This window comes from Polypterus senegalus, chromosome 10 (assembly GCF_016835505.1).
Source record: "Polypterus senegalus isolate Bchr_013 chromosome 10, ASM1683550v1, whole genome shotgun sequence".
NCBI lineage: Eukaryota > Metazoa > Chordata > Cladistia > Polypteriformes > Polypteridae > Polypterus > Polypterus senegalus.
This window is the reverse complement of record NC_053163.1, coordinates 128,578,103-128,590,406: the sequence shown is the minus strand read 5'-3', so window position 1 is coordinate 128,590,406 and position 12,304 is coordinate 128,578,103. Positions and strand designations below refer to the sequence as shown.

General features: G+C 37.7%; 1 protein-coding gene across 2 annotated transcripts in view; it reads right to left on the bottom strand.

Annotated features, from left to right (window-relative positions):
- Positions 1-10,151, bottom strand: part of LOC120537567 (NACHT, LRR and PYD domains-containing protein 3-like) — a 53,265-nt gene extending 43,114 nt beyond the window's left edge. For both annotated transcript variants that reach the window (XM_039766598.1, XM_039766597.1), the window contains exon 1: positions 10,118-10,151. The gene's annotated coding sequence lies outside the window, so the exon portion shown is untranslated. The remainder of the gene's footprint in view (positions 1-10,117) is intronic.
- Positions 10,152-12,304: the final 2,153 nt, after the last annotated feature.

The window sequence follows — 12,304 nt, the reverse complement described above, 5'->3', positions numbered from 1 at the left end:
CCTGAGTTACACATCACCATTTTATTAGGTTGTATGGTTGCCAATATTCAAATGTACTTTGCATTTTGTTATTTATGAATATTTTCAATAATACATTATTTTATATGTAACTTAACTCCTGCTTGTCTTTTTACTACATCTAATTGCCTGAGGTTATAGATATAGAAGGGAAGGTGGGGATAAGTTATATACAATAATCTATAGTAATAAAAGGCAAAGCCCTCACTGACTCACTCACTCACTGACTCACTGACTCATCACTAATTCTCCAACTTCCCGTGTAGGTAGAAGGCTGAAATTTGGCAGGCTCATTCCTTACAGCTTACTTACAAAAGTTGGGCAGATTTCATTTTGAAATTCTATGCGTAATGGTCATAACTGGAACCTATTTTTTCATCCATATACTATAATAGACTTCTGCTCGATGCCCGTGGGAGGCGGAGTTACGCCTCCCACGTAATTTAGTGCCTGCCCATATAAGGTCGTCCGTCAGCAGCAATCCAATAGAAACACTGCCGCTAAATATTCACGGGTGAAGGACTGTGCTTATGCAGAGGAAGATGAGATGGCCAGGGTGGTGTCTGGCAGAAACTCAGCGAAACTGCGAGAGAACATTTTAAGTGCCGGGTCTTAGCTAACCTTAAATACAGCCGTGGACATTGCACGAGATGGCACCAGCACAGCTGTGAACCTTTGATGCATGTACACCGAGCGGCTCACATGAAATGACGCAGTGCACAGACAAAAAGCAACAGTTCCAAAGAGTGCTGAACAAAAACCGAATTACACAATTGAGAAGGCAGCAAAAAAAATATGAAGCGTGTGATACATACAAGCATATTCATAAGTGCAGCTACTGCGGAAATAAAGCACACGGGGGAAAAAGTCAATGTCCAGCTAAAGGAAGACAGTGTAAAAAAAACCCGTGCATGCAGTGTGTCACGTCTCAGATAAAGAGGAAGACGAGCTGCTTATTGATGCAGTAAGAAACGAATCAATGAATGAAACCTGTTATCTTTACAACGGTTGACAAACACGGAATGTAACTTGAACACAACTTATCCTCCAAATACGAACTTGATTGAAAGAAATAATGATAATCAAATCCTTGATGACAGCAACACTCATAACACTCACAAAACAATTACTGTACTGTATATTGACAATCATATTACGTTATTTTTAAAATGTTCCCTTTGTTTAAAATGTTTCCTTTTCTTTTTCATAACTTCTTTAACACACTACTTCTCCGCTGCGAAGCGCGGGTATATATATATGTATGAATATACCCCGATCTACATACTCTCAAATAGACAAGCCACACGCCGTGGCGCAATAGTAGAGGCTTTGCCTCTAGCGCCGACATCCGAGGTTCGATTCCCGAGGGGGGTGCACTGAGTATGTACACGCGCTTCCCGATTCATTTTACCCTCGCACCCCCTTGGTTTGAGACGTATAAAAATATGCGGTTAACGCAGAAAGACAGATAACCAATTGAAGCTTTATGAATAACTAGAAAAATACCCGCGCTTCGCAGCAGAGAAGTAGTGTGTTAAAGAAGTAATGAAAAAGAAAAGGAAACATTTTCAAAATAACATAACTTGATCGTCAATGTAATTGTTTTGTCACCTGTGAATCTAAGATGTTTTAGAGGCATTGGCGGTTGTCGAAAGATGTAAAATATTTGGCCATTTCGGTACACTTGAAAGCGACAACCGAACAATTCAGCGGCAGCCATCAACTCACATGCAGATCCATAGGTGAAGGGCTTAAGCATTTCACTCTTATAGTGCTCCTGTGTAGTATAATTATCTCCTGTGCCGTCATCAATCCACACCATGAACCTGTCCCAGTCATTCAATACATAAGACACAATGTTCCTCCGGATATCAAGAGTGAGCCTGATATGGCCGTGCAATATGTAACAAAGAGAATGGAAAAGGTAGGTGCCATCTCCGGGCATGGAAACCACACGGTAAGTGACAGTTCTTTGATCGATGGTGATCACCTCGATAGACATGTTAATGGGGGTACGGTTGGAATGATAAAGGAAATGGGTACCTGAGGAATTTTAAAGTAAGTCTAAAATACAGTACCTACACAATAACTATAATTGTAATAAACGAACAATAAAACAGCGGAGAAGCCGTGGATTAAATAAAAAGGCTGTAGTTATCAGTAGGGAGACGTGAATCCCGTGGCGAAGCAAGGAAGGGAATGTAGAGACCGGAGCAACGGACAGCCTTATATAGGCAGGCAGCCAACAACGTGGGAGGCGTTGGGATGGGGGACCCGCCGCCTCAAACGGTTACCGAGCTGCAGGCTATGGACGTATATATATGTACGCAAATGAAACCTGCTTAACTTTTCTAAGTAAGCTGTAAGGAATGAGCCTTGCAAATTTCAGCCTTCTACCTATACGGGAAGTTGGAGAATTAGTGATGTTGGAAAATTCAATGTGGCGGCTGACAGTGGCATCATATCACTAATATAAGCACGTACATTGGTTTCGGTTAGCTAAGGGAAGCCACCTACCAAATTTCGTGAAGATGGGGCCGTAAATAAGAAAGTTCAACGTGGCGGACGTTGTTGACCGTTATAACCGTTACGCGGACAATTTCGAAATGAAACCTGCTTAATTGTTGTAAGTAAGCTGTAAGGAATGAGCCTTGCAAATTTCAGCCTTCTACCTACACGGGCAGTTGGAGAATTAGTGGCGTTTGGAAAATTCAATATGGCGGCCGACAATGGCGTCATACCACCGAAATAAGTACGTACATCGGTTTTGGTTAGCGGAGGGAAGCCGCCTACCAAATTTCGTGAAGATGGGTCCATGAATAAGAAAGTTCAATATGGCGGACGTTGTTGACCGTTATGACCGTTACAATAAGAATTTCGAAATGAAACCTGCTTAACTTTTGTAAGGAAGCTGTAAGGAATGGGCCTGCCAAATTTCAGCCTTCTACCTACACGGGAAGTTGGAGAATTAGTGACGTTGGAAAGTTCAATATGGCGGCTGACAGTGGCATCATACCACCGAAATAAGTATGTACATTGGTTTTGGTTAGCGCAGGGAAGCTGCCTACCAAATTTCGTGAAGATAGGGCCATGAATAAGAAAGTTCAATATGGCGGACGTTGTCGACCGTTATGACCGTTACGCGTAGAATTTTGAAATGAAACCTGCTTAACTTTTTTAAGTAAGCTGTAAGGAATGGGCCTGCCAAATTTCAGCCTTCTACCTACACGGGCAGTTGGAGAATTAGTGACGTTTGGAAAATTCAATATGGCGGCCGACAATGGCGTCATACCACCGAAATAAGTATGTACATCGGTTTTGGCTAGCGCCGGGAAGCCACCTACCAAATTTCGTGAAGATGGGGTCAGCCTTCTACCTACACGGGAAGTTTGAAAATTGGTGACGTTGGAAAATTCAATATGGCGGCCGACAATGGCGTCATACCACCGAAATAAGTACGTACATCGGTTTTGGTTAACGCAGGGAAGCCGCCTACCAAATTTCGTGAAGATGGGTCCATGAATAAGAAAGTTCAATATGGCGGACGTTGTTGACCATTATGACCGTTACGCGTAGAATTTCAAAATGAAACCTGCTTAACTTTTGTAAGTAAGCTGTAAGGAATGAGCCTGCCAAATTTCAGCCTTCTACCTACATGGGAACTTGGAGAATTAGTGATAAGTGAGTCAGTGAGTGAGTGAGTCAGTCAGTGAGGGCTTTGCCTTTTATTAGTATAGATTGATACAAAGCGTGTTCCTAAGACTGATTGGAGGCAAATTTCATTTCAAAAGGCTACCCGACGGAAGCCTTGATAAAAGCGTGGTTTTGTGCAAACTGTCCAAATACGAACCTGATTGAAAGAAATTATAATCAAATCCTTGATGACAGCAACACTCATAACGGTCACAAAACTATTACATTCACAATCAAGTTACGTTATTTTTAAAATGTTTCCTTTTCTTAGCACAAGCACAGCTGAGAAGTTTTGATGCATGTACTCCATAACGTGTTAAAAAAAAAATAACGCATTTAATCACACTTTCAATTCCAAGCAAAGGGGAACTTTTGTCAATGCATGATTTCCTGGTAGATTGATTACACTGATGCACACATCAGAGCTACAAAAATGTTAGAGTCGGAATAAAGCGCGTTCCTACGACTGATCGGAGGAAAAATTCATTTCAAAAGACTACCCGAGCGAAGCCTTGATAAAAGCATGGTTTTGTGCACACTGAAAAGCAAGCAAAATTAGATGCATTACAGAAAGCGGACTTTGTGGCTCTTACTGGGGATCATTGGACTTCCGTGACCGTTAGTAATTCTAATTACATCTAATTACAAAATGTTCAATGATCACACTGTTTTAGCCTAATGTACAAAATAATTTTGGCTAAGGTTACTCAGAGTTTAAAGATGAAGCTGGTCAAATTACCTTTTATGTTTCTGACTTATTTTTTTAAGAAATGCACTGCACTTTATGTTGAAATTTTGGTTATTATTATTTAAAGACAATACCATTTTGAAAATGTACTTAAACTACTTAAAATACCACTTTATTTTTAAGTCTGGCCAATTTTAGCCAGAGATATTTTTGTTTCTGTTTTGAATTGAAATGCAGTTTAAAAGCATTATTTTTTTTTTACAGAAATTAAAAGAGCTTGAGTTTACAATATTCATGTCCATGTCTATTATTTGATTCTATCGCCCACTAAAACCCTTTTAAATTAAAAAAAAAACATTTGAGAATTGGTGGCAAATTTACGTGTGCGATTACATACGATTAATCAAGATTAATAATTACACAGCCTCTAATTAATTGGATACATTTTTTTAATCGAGTCCCACCCCTAATATATATATAGATATGTATATATATGTATGTATGTATGTATGTATGTGTATATATATATATATATATATATATATATATATATATATATATATATATATATATATATATATATATATATATGTCACGCACCAGTCGGAGACCGCGGAAGGATCTTGACACACTTGGGAAGACATTCGCCGGCAGGGAATGGCAGGGTACTAACTTTCTCCCTGTGCTTCTTTACAGGAAAAAAGACGCTCCGCCGCCATAAGCCAGTTTTGCCCTCACTACGTCTACTTCCGCCCTTCCTCCGCCATTTTCCCTGACGTCAGTGATCCCATCCTCCCTCACGGTTCCTTCCCAGCATTCCTCCACTTCCAGCTCCTCCTCTTTAAAATGGCCGCAGACGCCATGCTTGGGGTCGCGCTTATGAACTGTTTATTGGTTTATGACTCAGACCATATTTTTCATTTATTGTGGATTCTAGACAATATACAGGGCCGGAAAACCCCAAACCTTTGTGCTGTCTCCTCCTCAGTCTGTTACTATATATACTATACTATACTATATGTATATATATATATATATGTATATATATATATATGTATATATATGTGTGTATATATATATATATATATATATATATATATATATATGTGTATATATGTGTATATATATATGTGTATGTGTATATATATATGTGTATGTATATATATATGTGTATATATATATGTGTATATATATATATATATATATATGTATATATATATATGTATATATATATATATCTCTGTGTATATATACAGTCCCGATGTTGAAGCTCTACTTGGAACCTTGTTAAGATCCAACCATGCAAAATATGATTTTTTGCCATTTTTCAAGTGGTCTTAAACTTTTGATCAGAACTGTATGTTTATGTGTGTGTATGTGTGTATATATATATATAATATATATATATATATATGCCAGCAACACTTATGACAATGGCAACACAATTACATTGTCAATCATGTTATGTTATTTTTAAAATTTTTCCTTTTCTTTTTCATAACTTCTTTAACACATTACTTCTCGCTGCGAAGCGCGGGTATTCTGCTATACCTTATAAACAGTGGTAAGTCTGTGAGATTAGGCATTCTAAGGCTACATACTAATAATACAATAGGGGAAAGTAGAGCAATATACATTACTCTACCAAGATAAGACACTCAGAAACAGTTTCATCCCAAGAGCTATAAACGCACTCAATCAGTCCATCAAGTGCTTTCAATACAATTACAATTACTTCACTGTAATTTTGCACAACCTGAGCCACTTTATGAACCATTTGTACTATATACACATGTATATTGTACTTATGTTTTCATATTGTATGTTTTTCTTTTTTTATCATATTATTATTTTATCATTTTATAGGAAAATAAGTTTATGGAGGAGCATATTGAATCTCATTGTAAAATAAAATGACAATAAAGGAATTTAATTCATTTCAGTAGAGAGAGAGTGTGCATTTACAGATGATGATGACTAGCTTCTAAGTTAATTTAGATTTCCAGGAGCTATCCTCTTGGAGATGTGTGATGTTAGAATACTAGGATGTACACTTGATATCACTGTTATAAAGAAATGCATAGAATATGCATACAAGTATGTATATTACATTTTACAAATAAATAGTTAATTGAAATAATGTATACTGTTAATAATTAAACAAGGGGGCAAGGTGGTGTAGTGGTAGTGATGAGCTGGCGCCCCATCCAGGGATTGTTCCTGTCTTGCGCTTTATGCGTGCTCGGACTGGCATGACCCTGGATGGATGGATGGAATAATTAAAATGTTCAATGAAAAATTTTCAATGTTCCTGGGAAGCATTAAAAAATCATCATTCTAAGCTTCCAGCTGTTTTTTCATTTACTACAGACGTTTATTCTGAATCGATTGGTTACGCGTAGAAAGAAAACAGAAAGACAGGAATTTGTGGTTGGTACGTTTGACACACACAGTACTGCTGCAATAAATTATTCCATCCAAGGTTGTGCATGTTCCAGCAAGCATCTTAAGTGAGGCAGAAACAAATTCTGGACAGGGCGCCAGCTCACCGTTACCGTGCCCCCACATGTTTAATGCATGCTTTAATGCATTTCTTCATGAAAATGATATCAAGTGTACATTTTAGTATTCTAAAATGTTCAGAGAGCTGTAATGTCATGAATGTAATGTATTCTCTGTGGAGATCACTGCCTGCATGCTTCTGTCGGCGCATGAGAAAGCCCGTTTAGGCAGCATGTAGCTATTAATGACTAGGTCGGAGAACACTTAGAGTATGAAGTATTTAACATGCTACTTTACTTACGATAGAATCTGAGAAACTCTAGTAAATAAAATATTGATTTTAAGATGAATTTTATGACGTTCTACTTTAATGACAAAACAAACTACGAGATTAAAGTGGAAAATTCAAGGATAAAGTTGATATTTTGACTTTAATCTCAACACTTCTTTTTTTAAATTCTTTTTTATATGTTTTCTTCTTTTAAAATTCTGGAAGGAGTCAGGCTGTAGGCGTGTGCATGTGCATTAAAATTCACATTGATTGGGATTTATAAAGGGGAAGTGTACTTAACTTTTATGCACCTGAGTTTTTTTGTGCATACACACATTTTTTTTTTCTGCCTGCCATGTTTTAGTGTGAATTCTATGCAAATGATGCCCAAAGAGAGAACTGACAAACACTATGCAGACAAGTGACTAGGCAGTGACTCTGATCCATAGTGCAACAACCATTGACACTACATGTGTACAGTAATGAGAAGTTTTTGATCATTTGAATTAACCTACTCTGAAAATAATGCATCTTTATTAGATCCTAATGGGAAGTGGAGTTATGTGTATCATTAGTATTTATTGTAAAAAAACTGTACTGCCATTTTTGAGAATTTCAAAAATTTCAAATTCAAAACAACTCGTAAATCTTCTCAGATTCTTTGACCAAATGATTTCTGGCCTAAACTCAAAGTACTGTAGTTAAGTTCAGGCTTGACCTTTAAAATGCAACCCTGCTTGTGATCTCTGCTGTGGATTTTAATTTTGATGCTAATAATAATAATACATTTTATTTATATAGCACCTTTCCCATGCTCAAGGTCCTTCAAACAGTCTCAGAAAGGAACAGCAGGTATATGTAACATTGGATATAAATGTTTCCCAAACAGAACACTTAAACAGGTAGATACAGGGTACACAAAGCATTAAACAGAATGAAAGCCAATAAACCAGAGTAAAATACTAAAAGCCTAGCAAATAATATAATTTGTGATATAACACACGCACAAATTACTGTATTCTGAGCATCTGGACAGAGTGGAAGACTGAAAGAGGAGGCAGAATGTCAGGTGAAGTTAAAAGCCTTCCTGAACAGATGAGTTTTAAGTTGTTTTTAAAAAGAATGAATGGAGTCAGCTGATCTAATTAATTTAGTGAGATCATTCCAAAGTCTGGGCGATGTACAGCTGAAGCCCCTGAAACCCATAGAGAGCAGGTTAGTATAGGGTACAACAAGATTTCTGGAATCAGAGGGCAAACAAGAGTGTAGTGATGGAGAATGTCAGTGATGTAGTCCAGTGTGAGGCCATTTAAAGCTTTGTAGGTTAATAATAAAATTTTATATTCACTCAAGACACTCATTTGAGATTCTTTTGATGTTTAGCTTTACTCTAACAATATATCTCTCTATTATAAAAAAATCCTGGAGAGAAACACTAGAGAGACGAGATGTGATCTTCATGTGAAGATCACGGAAGACACTTAAAAGACCCACAAGACGAAAGAGATTGGCCATGGAGCGTCTCACGGGGAACTTAAACATGAGACTTTGTGACAAGAGATTGACCCAGGACCGTCTCGTGATGACGTAGAACATGAGATTCTTGCAAGACATGCCCTACTTACAACCAATATCAAATAAGACCACGGGTAGCAAAACACTCAGTCGTGCAAAGGGTTTGAGCACACACAGATCCAGGGCTCTCAGCACATATAAAGCGTATAAGGACAATACGTTATAAATGAAATGTAGACGACTAAGCGAAGACGAAAGAGCAACGCAAAGAAAAGAGATTCAAAAGTGTTGGAGAGAAAAAAAAGAAAAAGAAGAATCTAGTTGCAAATTCAGAAAATAAGGAAAGCAATTATCAGCCCGGAACAAGTGGAGTCGAGAAAAAAAAAACCATGTCCAATCTGGCTCAGAATTAAAAGACAGAGTAAAAGACAAAGTAGAACTACATAAAGACGTTCACAAATGTTGGCACTATACACATGCAGAGCAGGTTAGAGATTAGGAAAGCAGTGGAATTTGAAAGGCTCAAAAAAAAATGTGGGTGCAATACACATGTGGAGAAAGTTAAAGAATATGAAAGCAGGAAAATTAGAAAGTATCAAAAAAAGAAAGTAAAGATTGCAGTAGCGCAAACAAACGGAAATTATTATTCAATAAAGGGAAAATAATCACCACGGACCAGGTTTCATTGAGAAAAAGTAGGACAAAGCGAGGTCAGAAAAAAAAGAGAAGAGTAGAAAACAAAGGAAAATGTCATAAAGAGGTTAAAAAACAAGGGGGGCAAACACATGCGGAACAGGATAGAAATAATGAAAACTGGAATTCAAAAAAACTCAAAATAAAGTAGGCACGAAACACATGCAGCGCAAGATACAGAATATGAAAGCAGAAAAAAACGACAGTGTCAAAACAAAGAAAGTAAAGATCGCATTAGCGAAAAGAAAGAGAAATTATTACTCGGAGAAATAACGAAAGGGCGAATAGAGATCAAATATATGGACACAGGTGATATGTCAGAAGTATGTAAATATTGTAAGGCTTTGAAGTTTAAGTCAGAGAATTTCAAAAATGGAGTTTACCTCACATGCATTTATTGGTTACTTTGCAAAAAAAAATTGTTAACTGCTGATGAGGAAGATCGTTTTCTCTGTGCTGAAATTCCAAACAAAGAAACCTATCCTGAATTATGGTACAAAGTCATTAAACACAAGTCTCACTGACCTCATTAAAAGATTCAGCACATTGGGACTCGAAAGATTCCAAATATTGTTTTTACAGAAGTTCTGAAATAAAAGAGAAACTAATGAAATAGCAACAATTCAAAGAAAAAAAGAATCTTAAAAGTGGTGTTTTCGGAAAAACAAAAGCAGGGGTTGGCAAGTGAAGCGAGCAGGGGGCAAAGCCCCCTAGTAATAAATAAAAAACAAACTCACCAGCAGATGCTGACAGCAGTGGCACGCAGTTCAGGTACATTGGCCCATCTGTGTGGCATTCACTGTGAAGAAATGGCCAGCACCCCTGCAGCTCCTTGGAGGCAGGACGTTTCACCTGTACTAGTCAAGGAAATGTGTAGACCTAGTGAAACCTGAGCTACGATGCACATAACTCAGCCTGCAGAATCAGAAACCTGTCTGGTAACCCGCACGTCACCACTGCTTACTGCTCATGATAAACACAAAGTTCTTTGTATCTTTCTACTTTACTATTTAGCTTTCTCTGACAGTTTCCTTTGGTGAAATCATCCTGGACTCCATTAAATAAAATATGTAAAAAGCTGTAGTATAGCTCTTCTCTTGTAAAACGCCTCAGGATGGCATTCTCTCCCAAAAGACACTATCTAAAACCTTTTTGTGTTGTGTACTTGTTTCGTGACTTAACTATATCAAACAGTCATAATATCCCACCACTGACTGTTCACTGGAGAGCTGAATGTTTTGCCTTTGTAAAGGTGTAATGGTGTAAGGACAGCCAGGAAGTGTTGCCAGGTGATTATTCGTTTGCTGATCATTTCAAACACAGATGCTGTTTAAGAACCAGAGCTGACTGTACAGTATTTCATGAGGATGCTCAGTTTGTTTGCTTTGGGCGAAACATTTCTACACCTGTTCTGTCAGTCTGTTGTGTCCATTATGATCTTCTGTGCAGAAGTGGCATGAGAGATGCACACTGACTTAAAACAGGAAGACTGGCTTTTTTCATGGCTTTAGCTTGGAGTCTTTGGAGGCAGAATAGACAGAAGGATGTTGGCTAAGCGCCTGGCTGTCATAAAGAATGTGTCACATACCCTCCATGACATCCTGGTCAAACAAACCAAAGGGCACCTTTAGCACAAACCTAGGGCTTTTATAGCAGCAGATAGTAGATTTTAAAGCCTACATTCTCTCTAGATTGTGCACTTCTGCCATGTTGAGATGTTATTTGTAGTTAGATTATTGATTTATCTGTTTATTGTACTTATTAGCCATGAATGCAGGCTGCAGGTTTTTTTATGTATGCACATCTGCCATGCTGAGATGTAAACTTTAGTTAGATTATTGATCTAATCTAACTAATCTATTTTTCTTTTTGTTGATCTGCCATTTACATGAGTGCAGGCTGGGTTTTTTTTTTTTGCATGTTGGCTGTTGTAACACTGCCATTTCCTCTGTCTATCTAACACAGTGACTTTGATTTCTGCTCGTCCTACTGTCTGATATGGTGACTTTTTATCTATTCTTGTGTTTTAGATGTTTGACGATAACTGAAGTATCTTGAAGAAAAAGAAGTGCAGACACGGCAGAATATGCGACTTGACTAACTCGGGGTTTGAGCTGGAGTTGTTATGAGTTTGTCACAAAGAGACCTGTGCTGGTAAGTGAACGTCAGTCTCTGATTGCCAAACCCTTTATTTCAGCATGGTACTTTTCACTGGTAAACTATTATTAGCTTATTATTGTATGGTGTAGGAACTCTTCATTAATAATCATGAAGGACTTGAAGCATCCAGAATTAACCCAGTCCTGCTTGTAACATGCTTAATGTGTTGTGATTAATTACTTTACAATGGAATTATACCATGTGCTAGAATGGAGGGGCAGAAATGAGATCAAGAACAGGGAAATAATATGGCTACATCTAAAATCTCTGAATATTTAAAATATTGTGGTGTTTTCACTTCCAATAATGAGTGTCCAGCACATAAAAGAGATGGCCCTCTCCCAAATATATCTGCTGAATTTTTGTGAGAACCCCTGTACTATCCAAAGTGGTGTTGTCTTAGAAATTCTAGAAAAGTCCCCAGCAGCCTTAAATGGGCCCATTCCCAATGGGACAGAGAGAGAACGGCTATCAGGTCGTTAATATTCCTCCCTAAAGAGGTTTCTTCAATGGCTTTTTAAGTCTTTTGGTTTGGTTTGAAGGGTAATTTATGTGTGGACAATGTTTCTCCAGCATCATATAAGGATTTGATTATCAGTTCATTTTATTGCTATGATACCTTACAATGTCAAGTCTTTGCTGCTAGCTAGCTGTGGGAGAAAACGGCTCCTAACTAGAGGCTGGGTTGAGCCATGGAGTTCCAGGTTTACTTATGTAAGAGAGTGTAGAACTCTAGTAGTTAATACTATCATTATTCTTCAAGA